This window comes from Giraffa tippelskirchi, chromosome 7 (assembly GCF_054371585.1).
Source record: "Giraffa tippelskirchi isolate mGirTip1 chromosome 7, T2T-mGirTip1v1.2.pri, whole genome shotgun sequence".
Taxonomy (NCBI): Eukaryota; Metazoa; Chordata; class Mammalia; order Artiodactyla; family Giraffidae; genus Giraffa; species Giraffa tippelskirchi.
The window spans coordinates 54,558,892-54,582,239 of NC_137281.1; the positions used below are offsets into that span (position 1 = coordinate 54,558,892).

Genomic DNA, 23,348 nt, shown 5'->3' on the forward strand with positions numbered 1-23,348 from the left:
CTGCTGCTGCTTCTGGGAAATGGGTATATGGAGGCTTACATCAGTGGATTGTCATGGCAACGCAACGAACTATTAATCCAGGGCTCTCCAGGCGCGAAGTGGAAGCAATATCAGCTCGCTTCCCGAGTGAATATGGCGGGTCTTCCTGGCCCCTCTTCCGAAGGGAGAACAGAATCTGAGCCTCTTCACCGTCCAGCTGGGCGGTTCACATTTTAACTTAGTTCTTAGCTTACTTAGTTCAACTCCGTTCTTAAGTTTTCCCTAAAGACAGTCCTGACTACTCACCGAGAGAAGAAAGTGAGGAAAGACACAGAGAGCAGGTCAGAAGAAAGGGAGGGAGAAAGAAGAGAGAAAGAAACATAAAAGAGGAAGGGAAGAGGGAAGGAAGGAAGGAGGGAGAAAGGGGAACAAAAGGGTGAGAAAGGAGGGAGAGTAAAGAAAGAGGAAAACAGGAAAAATAAAAGAGGAAGGAGGAAAGGAAGGGAGGGAAGAAGGGGAAAGAAAAAAGAAAAAGGAGGGAGGGGGAAAGAAAGAAGCAAACAGAAAGGAAAAGAGGAGGAAGAAGGAAGAAAAAAGGAAGGAGGGAGGAGAGAAACAGCCTTGCTGTCACACCATGTCCACCCTGCGTTCTCAAGGCTGGAGGACGTGGCGGGCGTGAAGAAGCTTTATGGGTTCCATAGCGGGGTAAGGAGGTTAATGCCCCCTTAACCAGGGAATCGCTTCTTCCTCACTCCCACCTTCTCTCTTTTCTTTTTTGGCTCAGCCTAAATTTCTAACACTACCTGCTGAAATGTAGTATACGGCTTTTAATTGTGCCCAGAGGCAGTACAGCTTCATAGAGGGTTTTAAGCAAGTGGCGGAGGATTTGCAGAACAGCTGTGTGGCAGGCACACGTGCTTCGAGGTGGAACAGCCCCGTCAGCACCGGGGCTCGCCGGGCGCACACCCTCACACCCTCCGCGCGCACAGCTGGGACCCATCAGGGCTGCAAGGAATTAATACTCTTAACTTGGTATTTTATTGGACCTAGAGGAGCCTGATGCTATATTAAATCCGTGGCACGTAAGTGGGATTTTGCTCAATCTTGGAGTTCCTGGAGGTGAGGGCTTGGTGGGCAGGGTGGGATATTAAAAACACACCCACACACAAACGCAGGCACACACACGCGTGCAGACACATACACACACACACACACGACCTCTTTTCCAATGCCGAGAACGAATTGTTTTAATATCCCAATGTTTGGATTATTTATTATTAGAGATGAGTGGCCACTTTTAAAGAGGAATGGACTCCTCTCGGCACTAACCTAGTTTTCCCAATTGAATCTCGCTCAGACTCCCAGCAACTGTGGAAAGCAGCCAACGCGGATTGTTTACCCCGAATCTCTCTCGCCAACATACAAGGTTCCCTTGGTGGAAGCCCCTGGAAGACGTCTTCCACCTTTTGCACTCTGGATTCAGTCCTCAAAATCCTACTTGCGCTCAAGCACGCACAAAGCACTGTCTCGAGTTACTCCACTGGACGCCAGCTTCAGCCTTGGAAATTCAACAAGGCAAGTGCCTGGGTACCTGTTTTTACAGTCGTGCAAACTGAGGTTCGGGGAAGTTATGTGCCCACGTCAAGGGCAAACCAGTCCCAGAGCTTGGAATTCAGTTAACTTAGTTAACTAACTCAGTTAATTCCTAAGTAAACACGTTCTCTCTAGGTCATCTTATATATTCTGTTGTAAACGCCAGGGTGGCCTGTACTGTCTGTGTACCTACCTGCATGGACAGGTAACACGGGGAAGTTTCCGTAGATGTTAAACTCCTGTGATCAGCAGCAGACTTCTGAGCCTGTGACAGGCAGAAAAATGACCCTCAGAAAGACCTCCATCTCAAACCCTTGGAACTTGTGAATGCGATCTTATTTGGGGAAAGGATGTACGCGGGCGTGGCTTAGCGAAGGCTCTTGAAATGAGGAGAGGTTCCTGGATTTTCCGGGTGGGCTCTAAACCCAATGACCAGTGTCCTTATGAGAGAAAGGCAGAGGGAGGCTTGAGACACGCAAGAGAGGAGGCGGCGACGTGACCACAGAGGCGGGAGTGGGAGTATGCGGCCACAAGTCAGGTTCTGCCGATGGTCACCGGAAGCCGGGCGGGGCACAAAACGGACTCTCTCCAGCGCTGCGAGAGGCGGCGTGGCCCTGCCCATCCCCCGATTTCAGACCTCCGGCCTCCAGAACAGTAAGCATATTAACACGTGTTGTTTCAGACCACCAGGCTAGTGGTGACTTCTTACAGCCTTCCCAGGAAACGAACATCAGATTGTCTGCTCTGGGCACCAGGTTAGATTTTGCTGCCAGTGGGGGCTCCTGGCACGAGCTTTACTGTCGACCTTGGGAGTGGCTGAGATGCAGGGAGCACGCTGGCAGCCACCCACGGGGGGGGCCCAGTCCTATGAGGACACCCTGGTCTTCATGGCAACCCAGTAGGTGTCAGAGCAGGGCTCCTGGGGAGGCAGAAGGCCCGCTGCTCTGCTCCCACCCTGCTGGTCCACCTTCTAACTCAGGCATGTTGTAGACAAGTGCCTGAATTCACACCTCTGTTATCTCGTCGGTACAATGAGATTCTCCACATGGAAAACTACAAAACGTCATATGAATGTTGGTTATTTGCTTATATGTGTGTATATATATATATATATATATATACATATATATATAAATGTATTGTGCTGCAGTCCATGGGGTTGCAAAGAGTCGGACATGACTGAAGTGACTTAGCGTGCGCATACACACACACACACACACACACACACACACACACACACACATATATAGAGAAATTATTATTATTGTATATAAAGCATCTCTGAGGCCTCAGACTCACAGAGTGCAGATGGCTCTCCAACTCTGGGAAGGGACACAGCCTCCAGCGGGCACTATTGCAAAGCTCTCCAAAATTACAACACAGTTCTCCAGAGTCTGCTTCTCTCAACTACCCACTTCTCATCCATTCATATACTGAAACCTCTTTAGAAACCATCCAACCCGAAGTGCTAGATTAAGGGAGCCCATACATTTAATTTTGGCTGTGTTTCTTTGGATTTTCCAAATTTGCCTCTTTGAAGTACTGAACAAAAAGACTCCAAACCAACCACGACGCACCATTTGTTTGTTTATCGTATTAGTAATGAGGTTTTCTTTTCTTTTTTTTTTAATGAGCACTCAATACTGGTTGGAAGAAAGCAGACTCTCAAAGGCTGCTTTTGATCATTTAAATGGCTGCAAACCTTTTGGAGAGCAATTTGGCAATGTGTCTCAGGGACCTTTAAAAACTGTGCTCGACCTTTGACCCGGTAATTCCATTTCTGGGAAACCACCCTAAAGACATAATGGGAACTAGGAAACTGCTTGATGCACAAAGATGTTTATCAGAACGCTCTATCTGACAGCAAAGGTATTTAAAACCGTCTCAGTGCCCACCGACACAGGAGGGGTGAAGAGAGGCTGCCGCCCCCCCTCTGTGGACTGTCAGCTCCTCAGAGTCTGCAGCTGAGGAGCGTGCATAATAATGTGCCGAGATGCATGATGTGAGGGGAGAGTGAGCAGTGTGTCACATGGGTGTGTGGAAGTGATCTCAGTGTGACACACACGCAAAATAACAAGGAAGGAGAAAAAAAAAGACGGGAAGAAACACATATACTAATGGTTGCTACCGCAAGCCAGCAGAATTATGGGTAACTTTTCTCCTTTTTAAAGATGAAAACATTTGTCTCCACTGCGCTGTATTCCTTTTAAATAGAGAGAGTCCTCTGTAAATAAAGCCCTCTCATTCTAACATAGCTTAATTGGGTGGAGAAAACTTGTGATGCATGTTCTGTTTCTTCCGTGACTCTGTTTAGATACTTCCTCGTGGCTTAAAAATTCTATACCAGGTCCAAGCAGTGTTCTAGCTCCATCTTACCACTCCCCTGTCCTCTCAGTTAAAAGAGGTCCCAGAACGGGGGCTGGGAGAGGCTTCTTGCAGCCCATCACCAGCCCAGAAACACACCTGGATATCCCTGTTAGATGCTTTGTGAGAACAGCTGGGCTTTTCCCGAATTACTCTCTTGTTTCGTGTTTATGGATTCTGTAAGTTGCATAACTGATGGTCTCTCCCTGTTTGTGGGAGGCTTAGAGACAAATCAGTCTATAGCTGGCTTATAACAAGAGCATGTGGGTTTGAGGGCCCTGGTCTTGCCCTGAGGCCCTTGTTCATTTCCGTATCTTTCGTTTCTTCCCTGTTGACTGACCACCTACACTAAGTAAGTCCCAATGGGCTGTTTCAAATATTCATTAGAATGAGACAGCACACATACTCATTTTTTGTTTTTTACATGAAAGATGGGCTACATGCACCTCTATAAATTATGTTTCCACTGGCTGTTGGAGAGAATTCCAAGAAAGGCATGGACCCATCAAATAGACCGAATCCACCTGAATCTACATTGCGGAAGTTGTGTGGGACATAACTAACAGCACAGGGGACAGGAAGGGGTTAAATCCACGGAGCAAAGGAGGTGGGAACCATTGGCACCAAGGCCCCGAGGCCCGACCCCTTCCTGCCGGGGAGGAACACCGGGCCATGAGAGCAGGCCGGATCTCGCACTCGGCCTTCCTGGGAAAGCAAATATCGTGTATATTGCAGGGTTCCTGTGGGCGAGCTAATTGTCTAACTGCCCTTGAGATGTGGATGGTTCTGTGGGCAGCCCCGGCTCCTCCCTCGGTGTCACTGCCAACGGGCCGGGAAACGAGAACGACATCCACGCCCACTAAAGGCAGGCAGCGGCCACCTGGGCCCTCCACAGCCCCTGGGCCAGCCACCTGGGGCAGCCGCCTTGCTGGGATCAGGGCCCATCTCCAGGCGTCTCTTGCTAAGCTGAGAAGGGGCGCTGCACCAGTTCCCCAGGACTGCTGAACATAGTGCCCCAACCAGCCTCGGTGGGAGGGGAGTTTGGGGAAGAGTGGATACATGCATATGTATTGAATACATGCTGTATGTATTCATATGCATATGAAGGCAGAGTCCCTTCCCTGTTCACCTGAAACTGGCACAACATTGTTAATCAGCTATACCCCAGTACAAAATAAAAATTGAAAAAATAATAATAAGTGCCAGAAACTGGGTGGCTTAAAACAACAGAAATGTATTTTGAGTCAGACATGACTGAGCACAATGACAAGATATAAGACAGTTAACATGAGCTCTACCCTCTTTCAGTTCAGGTCAGTCGCTCAGTCGTGTCCGACTCTTTGCGACCCCATGAATTGCAGCACCCCAGGCCTCCCTGTCCATCACCAACTCCCGGATTCTACCCAAACCCATGTCCATCAAGTCGGTGATGCCATCCAACCATCTCATCCTCTGTCATCCCCTTCTCCTCCTGCTCCCAATCCTTCCCAGCATTAGGGTCTTTTCCAATGAGTCAACTCTTCGCATGAGGTGGCCAAAGTATTGGAGTTTTAGCTTCAACATCAGTCCTTCCAATGAATACCCAGGACTGATCTCCTTTAGGATGGACTGGTTGGATCTCCTTGCAGTCCAAGGGACTCTCAAGAGTCTTCTCCAACACCACAGTTCAAAAGCATCAATTCTTCTGCGCTCAGCTTTCTTCACTGTCCAACTCTCACATCCATACATGACCACTGGAAAAACCATAGCCTTGACTAGACGGACCTTCAAGTTTTTAAATGTAAAACTGCATCATTGTTGACAGTAGCTACAGTGTGGTACAGATCTCTAGAGTTTATTTATCTTGCTTATAATCGCTATAATTCAAGCTTACATATTCACCCTTGTGACCTAACTTGATTTCGAGTTAAGACCTTGTCCTAACTTGATATCACCTGCAAAGTCCTTATTTCCAAATTCCTGTTCGCAGGGGCTGGGAGTTAGGACATCAACCCATCTTTGGTGTTGGGTGCAGGGGGAGACATAATTCAACCCACAAGAGATGTGTTTGGTGATCAAGCAGCACAAGAAGCATGGACTCAGGAGCAGTCTGGGTTCAGATCCGACTGGACACCACACTAGCCGGTCCCCTAACCTCTTGAAGCCTCAGTTTCCAGTTTAGAAAATGGGCTCGATATTAGAACCTACCTCTTAGGGCCATTGGGAGGATGAGATGGGATCACGGGTGCTGTGAGCATCCTGTCAGACACACGGGAAGTGTAGGTGGAGCATGGGTTGTGACTCAGCCTTAGAATCATCACCAGCCCCACAACTCCAACTTGAAGGTCATTCCCAAGCCTCGAAACTCTGGTTCAAGGTAACAGAGAGCAAGTCCTCTTTCTGTACGATGCTTGCTTTGCCTGGAAATCTGTCCTCTGCCTTCCCACACGCCATCCCTCTCCTTGTGTGAAATGCTAGCTCCTCCCCAGCCTTCGGACCTTCCCTTAACTGATGTCCACACCCAAAGACTTTTCTGGCCATGCAGAGAGTGGCTTTCTGAGTAGCTTAGTCCAGCTCCACCCCTCCTTCCACAAGCCATTGTGACGCTGGGAGCCATCTCTGGCTACAGATGCGGCTTGACTCGTTGACAGGGCATTTGGGGTGGGCCAAGGGCTGCCTGATAAAATACATGATGCCCAGTTAAGTCTGGAATTTGAGATAAATTTGAATTTTAGTATCAGCCTGTGCGAAGTATTGCAAATCTTGTCCTGGGATACTGTGAAGAAGTGCTTAGGAGTAAATACATGCCCTAAGAGGAGTTCTCAACCAGGGACAGATGGCGAATTGATAGGTAAGGACCCCGGTTCCTTTGCCCCTCAGGATAACTCAGAGGCAGTAGCTTCAACACCAATCCCCAGAATTCCCTGGAGGATTCTGGACCACTTATCCACTGCAGCATCCATTCATCAGTGCACCTGGAGTTGTCCTGCTTCCCTTTCCAGCCTCTTCACTCCACCTCCAGGGAAAACACAACCCAGGCCTCCCCACCCCAGCCTTCCTGTTATGGACTGGATATTTGAGACTGTCCCAACTTCACACATTGAAATCCTAACCCCAGTGTGATGGTATTAGGAGGCGGGGCTTTGGGGAGGTACTAGGTCTTGTTGTCTGAGCCCGCATGAAGGGAGTCAATGTTTTTCCAAAAGGGGCCCCAGAAAGCATTCTTGCCTTCCTTCCTGCACATGATGACATGAGGAGAAGCCGGCAGTCTGCAACCTGAAAAAGGGCTGTCACCAGAACCCAACCACGCTGGCACCCTGACCTGGGACTACAGCGTACAGAACTCCCAGAAGTAAATGTCTACTGTTCATAAGCCACCTGGTCTGCGGTGCTTTGTGACAGCATCCCGAGGAACACGCCTTCCTCCGCTGTGTTCCACGCAGACCTTGTTTATTTCCTTCAGAGCCCTTATCCCAATTTGTCATCGTGCATATATGTGTGTTCATCTGTTTGTTCCGTCTCTGGCAGACTAGACTCTGACCTCTCTTACAGTGACTGTGTCTGTTCACTGGGGTACTCCAGCCCCTAGAACCTTCTAGATAATGAAGGAACGAGATAATGAGCAGGAAGGAGGCATTCTGCGCCAGCGAAGAGCAGGACGGTTTTCGGTGATACTGAGCTGCATGGAACAGAGGCCGGAAGTGAAGACCTGCACTGGGGTCCATCGCTCAGAACGTGACCTTGGGCAGCCGCCTGAGCCCTCCTTGCCTCGGTCTCCTCATCTGTAAAGTGAGGAGTCTGGATGAGAGGATTTCTCCTGTGTCTTCCAGCTCTAACATTCTATGACTTAATATTCTAGGTAATAAACTTTACAGCTATGAATAAATTAATGGAAATGAATATTTAAATGATGTGCAAACACTAGTGTGGGTGCTTTCCTAGTCTTTTATGGACTGGGAGAGTGAGAAATAAAACGGATACAGACAATCAGAAATATTTGTGTTGCTGGAAATGGGGTGTCTTCCCTGTGTTTTGGGGGGTGGTGGATATGTAGGAGAGTGCTCACTAAAAAAGCCCACAGTGGAAAAAGGGGCAAAAGAAAAGCAGGGAATCCAGGAAGCTGGAAGCCTGCAAATGGATGGATGTTCCACATTTGGATATTTTTGGAAAAAATTCTTGGATCCAGAGATGCAGCAAGGGAAAATTGGATCAAACACACTCTCCAGCTCTCTCGGTCTGTTCAGGCCGCTGTAACAAAATGCCACAGATTGGATGGCCTATAAACACAGTTAAGGAGGCTGGAACTCTGAGATGGGGGTGCCAGCATGGTCAGGTGAGGGCAGACGGGGTAGCAGACTTCTCTTTGTGTCCTCACATGGCTGAAGGGGCAAGGGGGCTCTCTTGGAATTCTTTTGTAAGGGCACTAATCTTATCCAGGAGGGCTCCATCCTCATGACCTAATTACATCCCATTAGAGGGTAGGGTTTCAACATTCAACTCTAGCATCAGCCCTCTAACCACTCAGAGCTGTCATGATTCTCAATAAAACTCAGCATAAGAGAATAGTGACTTGATATCTGAGTGCTTCACTTATCAACATGATCTCCTACCTGTAAGTCAGGTGGAGAACCCTTCTGAGGGGCCAGGAGGCTTGAACCCAAAATCCTGACTTCCATATGTATAAATGTTTAAGAGGAAAGAAGAACTAGATAAAGGTGAAACCAGCTAACTTCTAATATTGGGAGCAAGCTGGGCAGAGGTAAGATTCTTTGACTGAGCCTGTGCTGTGTCTAGTCCTGGTGTTCAGCTAAATCTGGGTTCAGGTGTGGTGAGACAGCTCACTGGGGCACCCACCGGGAAGAAATGCATTTGTGGGAGGTGCCTAGCAGAATCCTATGACTCATCCTCGAGAAGGAGACATGCCTGACGAGCTTGACCCAATTACAAAGCTTGAGTTGGTGGGTGGGGCAGGAATTTGAATTCAATATAGAGGCTGTTACATAAATCTGTTTCCTATCAGACCCAGTGGACACACATCTGGGTTCATGGGAGGATGTGGTTGATAAATCAAAATCAGTTACTCTCTGGACAAAACTTTGTAATATGATGAGTCTAAACCTGGGTCACTGAGACACCTGAGTCTTTTTCTATCCTCCCTGCCAGGGCATGAGCCAAGCTGGTTTGTCCCCAGAATTACGTACTTTCTTTCTTTTAGGACTTTCCACGTGCTTCCAATGGCAGCTCTTTCCTTTTTCCTTTTTCTTTCTGGCTTTTATCCGTCCCATTGTACTTCTTCAAAGGGGTACATTCACAAGTGAAACCACAATGATCATTCACTGATGACTTAAATATAATATAGAGTACTGAGTACATGATTTCAATTAGGTTTAAGTTTTCATTACTAAATAATACAGAAAAGTGTCTGCTTGCTACAAAATGATTAGGCTGAAGACCTCTGAGAAAGGAGTTACCACAAAGCCAGGAATTCTGTCACTACACTGACGTCCTGCTATTTCCACAAACAAAAAGAAACCATAACCGAGAAACAGCGACCAAGAGGAAGAAAACCTGCAGAAAAACATGCATTCGTGTCTCCATGCCGGACTGCTTAAAAATCACGAACGCATGCTCACGGCACAAAGATGCATGAACCAACAGGTACCCCCGCCCTCCAGCACCGGGGGATATCTGCACGATTTGTCACATTCACTCCCTGCCACAGGGTCTCAGGACATCCTCCCAGGATCAAGGAGTCTATGAGGGCTAAAGGTACAGAGGGGCTCTTCTGGTCAATTCCATTTTACTCACATCGATTGCGAATCTATTCTGTATAAGAATGAGGGTGGAAGGGGACAGAACCACCACTTCTTGATGCTGCAGAAGAAGTGAGGCGACGGGCCGGGCGCGTCTCGATAGCTTATTTCTTGTAACAATCCCTGAAGACAAACGACAATGTGCTTGTGTCCCTGCTGAGAAGAGTCAGAGGAGGCCCGTCACCTGCCCCAGGACACCCAGCTGACGAGAGGCGGAGCTGGGTCTGCATTCAGGGAACTGTCACGCTCCAGAAACCCTTCCCTTTCCAATCTTGCTTCCCTCCCAAAGCAAAATGTCCCATTTCTTCTTTGGAATTGTTCAGACTGGTCCTTCCTTTCCCTGCTGAGGAGAAAACGGAGTGCGAGCTAAAGAAAAGAAAAAGAAAATCACAGCAATGAAAAGGGAAGTGATGGAGAGAGATAGACCTGGGATGAAGCTTGTTGGGGGTGGGGGGCCAGTGGGGAGAGATGATTGCTGCTCTCCTACTCACACAGGGCTTGGGGAGCCAACTGTGAAGTCTCTTCCCCAGTCAGAACTAGGTCAGATATTCTAGCAGCGAGAACAGCCTGTTCTCTGCTCCAGCTGTTATCTGAGCTGCACAGCTGGGGGTAGAACTCCAACTGGCTTCTTGGGCTTGGAGCTCAAGGTTTCCAGAGCACTCCAGGCAGCCTGAGATGGCTTCTCCCAGCTGGAGGGAGCAGGCAGGGGGGAGAGAAGAGAGGGGAAGGGAGGGGGTGGACGGACAATGAGAAGGCTGTACCTGCAGAGAGTGGGCCACTGGATTACTGGGTTCCACTGGACCTGCCTGCCTCACGGTTGCCAGTCTGAGCGTTTTCTGACAGTCATTCATGGGTGAAAAGCCAGATCCTTTGAAAGAGAACTCGGAAAATGGCCACAGGAGATACCAGTGAAATGGGGAATGGCCGATGATGTGGAAATGGCCACCAGGGGATTTTCTCAAAGCCCCTACAGACATACTGGGCTGGAGCCATTGCTTGGGAGGGTGGCCATCTACCTTTTGGAGATTTTGAACTCACACACCGCTCACAAGCTCTGTCTCTAAACAATCCTGACGTGCATAAGGCCACATCTTGGACCTCACCAATATCCTTGCTTGGACGCCTCCATCTCCATGCATGTATTGTTGAGTCCATCCTCGAGGCAATAGAGAAAATGACTCTGATTGCCTCCTACTTCTCCAGATACTACTGCTTCCTATTCCTGGGTATTTGGTGAAAAAACAAGTTGTGGTATGAATTTCATAATTTAGAGATAAATAATGAACACCAAACTCGGAGCGAAATACCCTAGTGTTCATTTTATTTAATATTCTCCATTGGTAGAAATAAATTAAAAATGAACAAGGCTTGTTTATGCCTGCCTCACATTGCTCTCCACTTTTGAATAGCAACCGCATATTAATTTGCCAAGATCCCATAAATTATAATTAGCCCGGAGGATTAACAACATAAATCCTTGAATTTAAAACCAACCTGCCCAGCTCTCTCTTCCCTATGCCCTAAAGTGAAAAAGAGCCATAAAACCTATCACCGCTACTTGATCCATTAAACTCCAGAGACATTCTTATTTCAGCTTAGCTGGTAGAGGTAGTCTTTGTTCAATCTTTTAAAGTTACAGTAGCTCGAGAGGCGCTGGGAGACAAGGAGAGGGGTGTCTGTGTGGATGCCCAGCCCCTGTGGAAGCTCACTCTTAGGAGAAAAGTGGAAAGGGGGTCAAAGGAGTGTACTCCAGCTTAGCACATCTTTATGAGGCGTCCAGGCACAGATCTGAGGTCACGGTGCCCCTGACTCTACACTGCATGTCCTACGCTGTCAGCAGTCACGGAGTGCTTGAAAACATCTCCGTGGCCTGTGTGTGCACGCACACACATCATGGTCTCAGCCCGTGTCCGGCCATGTTCTTGCCAGGCTGGCTGGCGAGATAAGAAAGGGTAACCTCGGGACTTCTCTGGTGGTCCACTGCCTAAGACTCTGCGCTCCCAACGCAGGAGATCTGAGTTCGATGCCTGGTCAGGGAACCGGATCGCACACGCTACAACAACAGACCCCACATGCCACAGCAAAGACTGAAGATCCCGTGCGCTGCAGCTAAGACCTGGCTCAGCCAAATAAATAAATAACTGTTTTTGTTTTAAAAAAGATAGGATGGCGCTGCTCTGATAACAAAGCATTTAATACAAAACCATGGTGAATCCTACATCACGTGCTTTCCCTATGAAGAGCCTGGCAAATCCGTCTGAAGGGTGCAAACTGTACAAAGTAGCTCTGTGCACAGACCAGTCTGGACAGTCTCTCTCCTGGAGACACCCCTTCGCCACAGAGTCCCTCGCTTCCACACCCGCCTCTCCCCCTGGCCCGGCCGCAGTCTTACAGCCGTGGCTAGAGCTGAACTCGAGAACAACGTGCGGTGCGGGGAGAGTGATGCCCGCAGCTTTCAACTCAAGTGTGCGGGTGGCCACCCCATGCCCGGGCTTGGCCAGGGAGAGGGGCAGAGCCGCACAACTGAAAAGTGGTCCTCGGCGGCCCGCCTGTCACTCTGCGCTCGGCTCCTTCGGCTTCCTGGCCTTCACCTGGGCTCCTGGGCTCGGGACACGTCTCCGAGCCTGCACCTGCCCTCCTGGTGGCCTCCCGGGCCGCTTCTCGCAGGAGACCTCTTCCATGCCCAGGTGGCTCCCCCTGCCCACCACCCCCAGGTGCCCTGCTAGACCAGGGGCTCAGGAAGAGGAAGAGAGTCTTATTTACCCCCTAATAGGCTCTACCTTGAACACTTCATGATGAGCACTAGGTACTCAAGTAATATTTGTGAAATCCAGGAGATCATAAACAGGAACACAGAGCTACATCACAAGCCCGCCCCCCCCCAAAAATCAAACATTTATTTTGGGCCTCTAATATGGCAGAGGCTTTTTACAGGTGGAAAAGCTTGACCTCTCACACTAGACATTGGAGGGAGCCATCCTGATTCTCTTTATTCAGAAACGATAAAGGTAACTAATGTTTTTTGAGCATTTGAATTGCCCAGGCAGTGAACCAGGGAAGTATATTGATTATCTGATGAGTTTTCACAGCCACCTTGTAAGAGAAGAGTTATAATCCCATTTCACAGATGAGAATGTGGACACAGATGAGATGAAGCCACTTGCCCCATGCAATAGCCCCAGGTGGGTGAATCTGAGCAGGAAGGATCTCTGAGGAATGCTGTGTTTCCTGACCCCCTTTCCATCTTTTGATGCAACATGTACAATACTGTCTACCACTTCTCAAAGGAGTCCTGGAATTGACAGGATCCATGGAGCCCGGCACTAACGTCGGGAAGCATGCTGGAGACAAAAGGAAGAGGGTGATGCCATCACAAGGCCAACTGCTCTTATTTACAGTTTTGAAAACTGTTCTCAACTAGAAACAGAACAGTTGTGAACGCTCCCGTCCCAGTGTCAGGAGACAGCAACCACACATTGGTTTACACCACATATGACCAGCAACCCCACTACTGGGTATAATCTCTATTCCCAGAGAAAACCACACTTCAAAAAGACACAGGCACACTGATGTTCACAGCAGCACTATTTACAACAGGCAGGAATGGAAGCAACCTAGATGTCCATCAGCAGAGGGACGGATAAAGATGTGGTACATTATATGATGGAGTATTACTCAGTTATAAAAAGGAAGGACTGATGTTGAAGCTGAAACTCCAATACTTTAGCCACCTGATGTGAAGAGCTGACTCATTTGAAAAGACCCTGATGCTGGGAAAGATTGAAGGCAGGAGGAGAAGGGGACGACAGAGGATGAGATGGTTGGATGGCATCACCGACTCAATGGACATGAGTTTGAGTAAACTCTAGGAGTTGGTGATGGACGGGGAGGCTTGGCATACTGCAGTCCATGGGGTTGCAAAGAGTCGGACATGACTGAGCGACTGAACTGAACTGAAAAAGGAATAAAACTAGGTCATTTGTAGAGATGCAGATAGACCTAGAGAGTGTCATACCGAGAGAAGTAAATCAGAAAGACAGAAAAAATACATGTAGAATCTAGAAAAATGGTACAAGATGATCTTATTTGCAAAGCATAAATAGAGACACAGGAAGACAGAACAAATGTATGGATACCAAGGGGGAAGGGTGGGTGGGGGAAACTGGGAGATTAGGATTGACACATATACAGTATTGATACTATATATAAAATAGACAACTAATGAGCCCTGGGAACTCTTCTTAATACTCTGTCGTTATCTAAATGGGAGGGAAATCCAAAAGGGAAGGGATATATATGGCTGATTCATTTTGCTATGCAGTAGAAGCTAATACAATATTGGAAAGCAACTATACTGCGATAAAAAAATAAGAAAAAAAACACATGATTATTGGTTTAATACTTGTCTCCTGTCCTGATCATGGGCTCACGGGACCAGAACAGACTCCGGTTGCTCACCCCTCCATTTCCAGAAAAAGTCAGACCCCACCTGCAGCATGAGATATGCTCCAGACATATCTGTTGAATGAGGGGTGGGATACAGATGCTACCTAACCAACTGTGGTTAAGTATCAAGGGTCCACAACTACATTTCCCCAAAGCTGGTGTGACTGCTAAGGAAAGACGAATGAAGCTTGTAGGAACAGATGTAGCGGGAGGTGTGGCATCAGATAAATGGGCAGTTCCTAAGTGTGGCTGGCAGACATTTGCTCTTAAGCTTCTGGTCCCCCCAGCGTTAAGAATTGATGCTTTCAAACTGTGGTGCCAGAGAAGACTCTTCAGAGTCCCTTGGACTGCAAGGAGATCAAACCCATCAATCCTTAAGGAAATCAACCCCGAGTATTCATTGGAAGGACTGATGCTGAAGCTGAAGCTGCAATACTTTGGCCACCTGATGCGAAGAGCCAACTCATTGCAAAAGACCCTGATGCTGGGCAAGATTGAAGGCAGGAAGAGAAGGGGGAGGCAGAGGATGAGATGGTTGGATGGCATCACTGACTCAACGGACATCAGTTTGAGCAAGCTCTGGGAGATGGTGAAGGACAGGGAAGCCAGCCTGGCGTGCTGCAGTCCATGGGGTCACAAAAAGTTGGACTTGACTTAGCGAGTGAATAACAACGACAGGGTGAGAGGACCAATAGGAAGCAGTCCAGGGTCCTCCTCCTCCCCCCAAGGCAGCAGTGACTTGGATCTGCATGCTGGTTAATTCGAAGGGAGCCCTGATTACAGAACATTCCAGAGTGCAGAAGAGGCAGCCTGCATACAGACCCCTCGGTGAGCTACCTGCAGCCATATCTGCTCATCGCTCCCTGTCCTTCATCTCGAGAGTGGATGCTGGCATTTCCGCCAGGAGCCAGCAGATCCCGCTGACACTGTGAGTGAAGGGCTCTGGGGCCAGCTCTGCTCCCAGAAGGGAAGTGACTGTGTCTCAGTGTGGAGGAGGCACCGCCCAGCCCCGCTGATGCTCTGCAGAGATGGGCTTCCTCGTAAAAGGATCTAATTAAGACCAGCATCCTAAGGGATGCTGGAGAAAATCATTTGTCTGATGCAATGATGGTTAGAGTCATGGTAATTGAGGTTTCACAAAAATTATTAACGTCCAGACATAACAAAATGAGACGTGGGCAACTCTATGTCACCCCATTTTTAAAGAAATTTCATGGCATTTCAGGGTTTGAGAAACAATGCCCTGGAGTAGCACCTGTTGACTGGCTTGGGGCTTCTGCTAATTCTAGTTTCGGAGCCTTCCAGGAGCGAAATAGCAAAACTGCTGATGTCCCGGACAAGGCCCTTAATAAACTTTTCCAGCAAAAACAGGTGCCTTCACCAGGCTGCTCCTAGCTTCTTCTCAGGAAGGGTTCATGTCGAGGAAGCCTAAACCACCCAGTTCATGACTCTTCTCTTGGAATTTCACTTGTCACTCTCAGTAAGGACCCCTGTGCCTACAAGACAGGCCACGTACTATGTCCCACAAAGCACGCTTCCAGGCAGACATGTAGACAGGAGCCTGGTGTCCTTAAAACACCAGCGCTGGGACAGGGGTGGTCTCTGGGCAGCTCACCCCACCCCTGATCACACAGAAACCCATGCCTAGGATGGATTTAACTGTTCAAACAACATATCTAGCACCCACAATAATAATAACACACAACTGAGGAAGAGCTAATAATATGTGGCTGGACTGCCCAGCTGATTTTAAATGTTACTGGATTTGTTAAGATCTTAAAAAGTAACTCTATTAGCATAACTGAACTTCATATTAAACCAGAAAGTAGAGAGTCCACTGGGACTGGGCAATTACCCTTTTCTCTCTGGACCACAATGAAGCTGGTGATTTCCAGCCAAGGTTACTGAGTTGACAGCCTCGGAGAGACGGGAACAGGACCCAGAACCCAGGGAGGGTGCGACTCCCGGCGGTTATTCCACCGGGCTCCCTGAGTATTTCCCACCACTGCTTTTCAGTTTGTGACACTCTAAGCATTTTCCCTTACAGAGGATTTCGGCGGCTGCATTCCCCTAAAGGTACTTTAACACCTGTGCTGGGAGGCGAACAGGCACTCCGTACAGAAATTAAATACATAAATTAATAGAAGCCTCTTCGGAAAAACCTTTCAAACTGAGAGTCCAGCTGCCTTGGAGAATCTGCAGTCGATAGGCCAAGGTCTCGGTTAATGCACAGGGAGGGGCAGAGGAGGGACTCACATGGTCCGAGGGGCGCGGCAGACATCAACAGAGAGGCCTGGGCTTTAACTGCTTAGGGGAGCGGCTGTCCTTTGCCAGGAGACTCTTAGAAGGGTGATGCTGAGAACCTGCCGAAACCAAGAGGGGAGGCCAGGCCTGTCCTCCTTCTTGCTCTGTGTCAAGGGCTTGGTGGTCAGCTAATTGAGGAGGAGGAGTGGGGAGGGGGAGGAGGAGGAGGGAGGAGGAGGGAGGAGGAGGGCAGAGGAGGAAGGAGGGGCAGGGGAGGAGGAGGAGGGGGGAGGGGGACAGGGGAGGAGGGGGGAGGGGGACAGGGGAGGAGGGGGGAGGGGAAGACGAAGAGGGAGGAGGAAGGAAAGGGGGAGGAGGAGGGGAAGGGGGAGGAGGAGGGGGAGGAGGAGGGAGGGGGAGGGGGGAGGAGGAGGCCAATTCAGTCCCTGGCCAGAACTGAATGCTGCTGCCCAATCACGGGAGAAGACTCTGGAGAGTCCCTTGGACTGCAAGGAGATCCAACCAGCCCATCCTAAAGGAAATCAACCCTGAATATTCATTGGAAGGACTGATGCTGAAGCTGAAACTCCAATACTTTGGCCACCTGATGCGAAGAGCTGACTCATTGGAAAAGACCCTGATGCTGGGGAAGATTGAGGGCAGGAGAAGGGGATGACAGAGGATGAGATGGTTGGATGGCATCGTCGACTCAATGGACATGAGTTTGAGCAAGCTCTGGGAGGTGGTGAAGGACAGGGAAGCCTGGCGTGCTGCAGTCCATGGTGTGGCAAAGAGACATGACTATACCACTGAATAACAACAAATTACTTGCGGAGGGGGTGGCGGTGCATTCTGCCCCTCACTCAGTCTCTTCAAAGATCGGAAAAGACTATCATTCCCAGAGAATGGCTTTGAGAGCATCAAAATTACACCCAGAAGGCCTGCAGTCTTTACTGAGTGGCTACAATAAGCCCAGTTCCTTCCTAGGCAGGCACCGTGTGTGCGTTTATTCTTTAACGAGATCATTGTCGAACGCGAGCAGCATCTCCCGTGCTTGTTCATCACATATCAAGCTTCAAGGTATGATTTCCTTCAGAGAGGAGCTTTGCTAATGAAGTTTTAACCAAGTTTGTGTGCAGGTAGCCACGTACTCTCCTATCCTTTCTACCGCCCGTGGCCCCTAACAGGGAATCTAGCACATGGCAGCTAGATTCATGGATGCCGTAGAGTCGGAGAAGCTGTAGAACAGAAGGAAGTTCTAGGTGCGTGGGACCACCCACCCAGTGTGTGCATTTAGCAGATAAGAGACCACGGTCACAAGCCATTAAGTTTTGAGAATTGAGCATAGAGTGTGCATTACTGTTTTCTTTTCATTGGCAGATTATTTTTTTCAGAAGAGATTTAGATGAGATGTTCAGACTGAATTTTAGTATTGGTACCAGTTTCCTTGGGCTTCTCAGGTGGCAGAGTGGTAAAGAATCCACCTGCCAATGTAGGAGATGTGGGTTCGATCTCTGGGTAGAGAAGATCCCCTAGAGAAGGAAATGGCAACTCACTCTAGTATTCCTGCCTGGAAAATCACATGGAGAGAGGAGCCTGGTGGGCTGCAGTCCATGGTCCTCATCATAAAGTAACTTGGGGGGATTTATTGATTTTTCCATCTTTTGAAAGTACCTTATCTGATGAACCAAATCACCCTAAAACTTGGAAACGCTCTTGTTTTAGGATCAACGGCAGCCGAGTTGCTGGGTTAAGACAGGTGGGTCAACAGAATTATGTTCACAATACAACACAGTACTGTCTTGTGCTTAACCTGTGTCCAAAACATCTCAAAGGGCCATTCTTCATACAAGACCATTTCAAAGGAGGCCCATTTCTGGGCATTCCTGTCCCTTTATCTTTCCTGTGCAGAATTCAGAAGAAAGGATATTTTCGACTTGATATTTTGGAAGGATGGCTTCTAAAGATGGTCTTTGCCAAACTCCCATCCGTGTTTGCCTGCTCTCCTACACCCCCCCATGACCTTTCTCCAGGTACCAAGTCTACCGAAGAAATTATGTTCAACCTCCACAGAGGGAAAAAACCCCGTTGGGTGTCACATGCAAATAGAGTCAGAGTCTTGTTAATAAATTCCACTGCCCTCCACTCTAAAAGGGGAGAGCTCGACTCCGCTCCATGGGGGGGTTGGACAACACACTGTGTGTTCCAAAGGCAAGAAGGACTATTTCTGCAAGCCCAGCCGTGGTTCTGAATTATTTTAATTGCAGCCCGGTGATGCCAAGGTGCTGAAGCACCCCCTTAGGCTGCGTGCTTAGCCAAGAGGTAGTGAATTAAACTGTCAGGACATGCAGAAAAATTGCAACTCGGCCTGTCAACAACATTTGTTAAGAGACACGGGCGAGGCTGGTGACTTGTGGAGAAAAAGAGCTGCCTGTGCAGCGCCATCAAAGCGCAGCCTGGAACTAATGGGGTATTCAGAGGCCTTGTTCTACTTCATTGGTCAAAGCCAACACAAGCCTGGAAGATTTGGGCCTGTTTGCTGTTTATTACTATGGTAATAAAGGCCACTTAAAGATACAAACCCATCCTGTGTTGGCACAAACCCAGGGCTTCTCTTCTAAACCGGATCACTGATGCCTGCCCTCATTTCTCAGGCTCTTTCAAACAATCTCCTTTATTTAAGGAAAAAAAAAATCCCACACAACTAGAAAGATTAAGACTTTTGTTAAAGGATGACATAGGAGTCTTGGTCTTGTTTATCCTTGTGTTCCTTCTTCTTCTTCTTTTTTTTACATCTAGCCTGAGATGGTCAGTCTGTGGGCCACCTTGGCTATACTACAGCATCCAGTTATTTGAATATCAATCAGGGTGTTTCTGGGAAGGTATTTTGTGGCTGTTGTTGTTCAGTCTTTAGTCGTATCTGACTCTTTGCAACCCCACGGACTGACGCACGCCAGGCTTCCCTGGAGCCTGGTCCCTCACCATCTCCTAGAGTTTGCCCAAGTTCATGTCCATTGAATCAGTGATGCCATCCAGCCATTTCACTCTCTGTTGCCCTTTTTTCCTTCTGCCTTCAATCTTTGCCAGCATCAGGGTCTTTTCCAATGAGTCGGCTCTTTGCATGAGGTGGCCAAAGTATTGCAGCTTCAGCTTCAGCATCAGTCCTTCCAGTGAATATTCAGGGTTGATTTCCTTTAGGATGGACTGGTTGGATCTCTTTGCAGTCCAAGGGACTCTCAAGAGTCTTCTCCAGCATCACAGTTCGAAATTTTTCTAGCTGGACCCTGACTAATTCATACCCCACAGAGTTGGACCCTTGTCACCCATACATCAGCAAGATACCTTTTCAACAAAAGTCTCAAATTGCTGGTCTGTGGGTTGCAGAGGGTTCCTATTCTTTTGGGCTCACATCTACGTATTAGGTGAGAGATGTTAGACAATAAAAATAAACTGAATTAACTGCCAACATTGGAAACTCTTGAAGATTTCACAAACACATACAAAAAATCTTGGATTTTCTTAGAATAAAAAGGAAAAAAAAAAAATCAGAGGATCTGACCACTCTAGGGGTTAGTGAATCAGGTTCCCCCTGGTTAAGAAGCAGAAACTGGTCTTCCCTGGTGGTATAGGAGCTAAGACTCTATAATTTCAATGCAAGGGGCCTAGGTTCGATCCCTGGTCCAGGAACTAGATCCCACATGTCACAAATAAAAGGCCCGGCACAGCCAGAAAAAAAAGAAAAGAAAAAAAAAGAAAGCAGCAGCAGGACCTGGTGCAGGTGAAAACGTCACACACCGGGGGCCTGGGAGTTGTATTCAAACCTCTACCCTGTGTCTCACACATTGAGACTGTTTCCCCCTCTTTGAAGTCACAGATGTCCCCAAATGTAACTCTGCTTCTGTTTGCAGCTCCCTGGGTCTGTGCATGCGTGCAAAGTTTTTCCATCATGTCTGACTCTCTGCGACCCCATGGACTGGAGCCTGCCAGGCTCTTCTGTCCGTGGGGTTCTCTCCAGGCAAGAATACTGCAGTGGGTTGCCGGGCCCTCCTCCAGGGGATCTTCCTGACCCAGGGATTGAACCCACATCTCTCTCACCTACAGCGGCAGGCAGGTTCTTTACCACTTGTGCCCCCTGGGAAGCCCCTTCCCAGGTCTGATCCTACATCAAATGACTGCGTCTCTCTGGAGGATGAGGCTCAGGAGTCTGTTGTATTTTAAGCTCTCAGGTGATTCTGACGAACAGACAAGCTGGAATTTGCTGGACCAGAGAACGTCTCGAGTTTCTTCCAGGTCCCAAACTCGATGTACCTAGGAATCAAATTCCGCAGCCCCACTCTAGACATTGGGCAGACAGTGTTCCAAGCGTATTAATGCTTTGGGGCCACTGGAAGATGGTTTTAAAGACTTGAAGCACTGCCACGCAGCCTTAGTCACCTGGCAGGACCCGACTTATCATTCTGCCTGTAATTTATATTGCCTGGTGGTTTGGAAATTCACTTGAGGTTCAGACTGGAGGCAAGATCCAATGGTCAAAACCAATAGCTGTGAACTGGGCGATAGATGCGATTGCTGGGCAAAAGATTTGATCTTCCTCAATTTCCCTTCCAAGCCCCTCTCCACCCACACCTTTCTTGTACCTGGTAGCAACGGCTCACATTGGGCACTTAAAAGGAGAAATATGATCATCTTTCCTAAATAAAGGGACAAAAACACCCTGTGCTTTTCAAAGAGCATTTAGCAACAGAATCCAATTGCACCATCCTTACCCCAAGCACAAATCAAACCTCTTCAGAATACATTTTCGAATATCATCCTTCTTGGAACCCGATGGGCCCTCTCTGGTTCCTAGTAGAAGAGGGTTATTTTTTTTTTCCCCCTAATGTGAACAAAAGACATGAGGAAGCATGCAGAGCAGATGACAGCTCCATGGTGCCACAGTGGGAAAAAAAAAGGATTTTGCTTTTGTAATGTGTGACTATTAGATCACAGTGTTGGCTGCAATAAATTAGCACTTTCAGTTCCTGCTAATTGCTAGAATCTTCTGCCATGGGCTGCGGCCATGTGGGCCAAAAAAAAAATTTTTTGTTTTTGGATCCAGATACAAATATGCATCCTGCGAGATGGTGAGTGGCATCTCGGATCTTGAATACATGCCTGAGGAAACAGCTGGGGATGAGGGCCTGAGAATCAGAGACACCGTTATGCAGTTATGGCAAAAGCGGGCTCTGTGTGAAGGACAGCTCTGACTTCCCTGTGAATCCACCATCCAGGGCATCCTCCGCCCAACACACATCCCTGTCGATAACGAGGATCTCTCCGGGGCATCCCACCAGAGATCCGGGGCATCCCACCACCAGAGTTGAATGAACTCCTGTTCAAGGTTAAAAAAAAAAAATCCAATCTGCCCCTTTCAATGAAGACATCCTTCTATACTTCGGCCACAGAAATGGCCAAAACCACCAAACGCAGCAACCTGCACTCAGCCTTCTCCCTGGACACCCCCTGCCAACATGCTTGCAACCCCAAAGAACCCCCAGAGATGCCCCCACCCCACCACCATCCTCTCTCCTCCCCAGACTACAGAGAGGATCTTGTGAACACAAGAAGGAGCTTTAGGCTCCTTCTCACGATTCTGCGAGCGTCACGTTCCACTGTAAAAACATGACGTGTTTGCTGAGCAGCTACTAGGTCGCCGGCAATGGGCAGACAGCCCTGAGAAAAGCAGATGAAACGTGCCTCTTCCACTGCCTGGCTCTCTGACCTTCTACACGCCACTGAGGAGTCTGCATTCTCGTGGAAGGGAATAGAAAACAAAACTAGGGGGTACACGGGACAGTGTGTTCGATGGTGACGGTATATGGAGAACAAAGGCACGTGAGAAGGATGAGGGGATGATGTGGGTGGCGAAGGCAGACCAATTTTAAGGATGAGGTCAAGATGTCAAGTCCTCAGAGAGTGTGAGAGGGAAAGGAAAGGGTAAGGAGGCCTGTGGTTAGTGAAGGGCACTCAGGCCAGGGGCAGTGAGGACAGGAGTGGCCTCGAGGTCAAGAGTGACTGGTGGACTCAGCCAGTGCAGGGGCCAGTGCAGTAGAACACAAGAGAAGGGCAGAGCCCAAGAGGGCAGAACAGAGCACTTGGGAGACGGGAAAGCAAGAAGGATGCAGAGGCCATGGTTAAGACCGGCTTTCACTCTGAGTGACCCTTGAAGCCTTTAGAGAGATCTAAGCAGGGGAAGGAAAGCTGTTATTGAACGTGTGTTTTCAAAGGAGACTCTGGTTCAGTGCTGAGGAAGGACCCGAGGCTAGAAGAGAGGCAGTGCCAGGAGCCCCGCTAGGAGGACAAGGCAGTGATGCAGGGAAGAGGTGAGGCTGCTGTGGATGGTGGGGCAAGGGAGGGGTGGGGGAGGGCTTTCTCAGGCCCCCGTTTCTGGGGCTGAGATGTGTTCTTTGCATCTCTCACATATTAACTCTATGGAGAAAAGTCTCAGGGGTGTCTTATTAACTGCTGCATCCCCGAGACCAGCAAGGTCCCCTGCACACAGAACACACGCCGTAATAAGGGTTCCAACTTCTTTGAAGGGTGCCGAAAAGACTGATCTCTGCCAGATGAGTGATAGCTAAAGCTGGCTCCGTCTGTCTGATCACCTCTGCAATCTGAACTCCCCTCCTCTCTCTCCCTCTCCCTACTTGAAGAGGACAGTCTGACCGATGGCCCAGGATGGATGCCAGAAATGCGGCAGCCACCCCCACCTCTTCGGCTGCCTGGCTCTCTGACCTTCTACACGCCATTTATTTTGTCTGTGCCTCAATTTCTCCATCCTGAAAATAAGAATAATACTGCTGAGGGAACATTATGAGGATGAATGAGGTAATAAGGACATGCCTGAAAGCAGTTTGAGCTCCTTGAAGAAACAGCGATAAAATAGGGGTC

General features: G+C 48.6%; 1 protein-coding gene and 1 long non-coding RNA gene across 2 annotated transcripts in view; one reads left to right on the forward strand and one right to left on the reverse strand.

The window, feature by feature from the left end:
• WWOX (WW domain containing oxidoreductase) overlaps nucleotides 1-23,348 on the reverse strand; it is a 918,690-nt gene that overhangs the window by 84,786 nt on the left and 810,556 nt on the right. The gene's annotated exons all lie outside the window — the stretch shown is intronic.
• LOC145514888 (uncharacterized) lies at nucleotides 54-1,706 on the forward strand. Its single transcript, XR_014060544.1, has 3 exons — nucleotides 54-320; nucleotides 764-1,061; nucleotides 1,337-1,706. It is a non-coding gene; the product is annotated as an uncharacterized LOC145514888 (long non-coding RNA).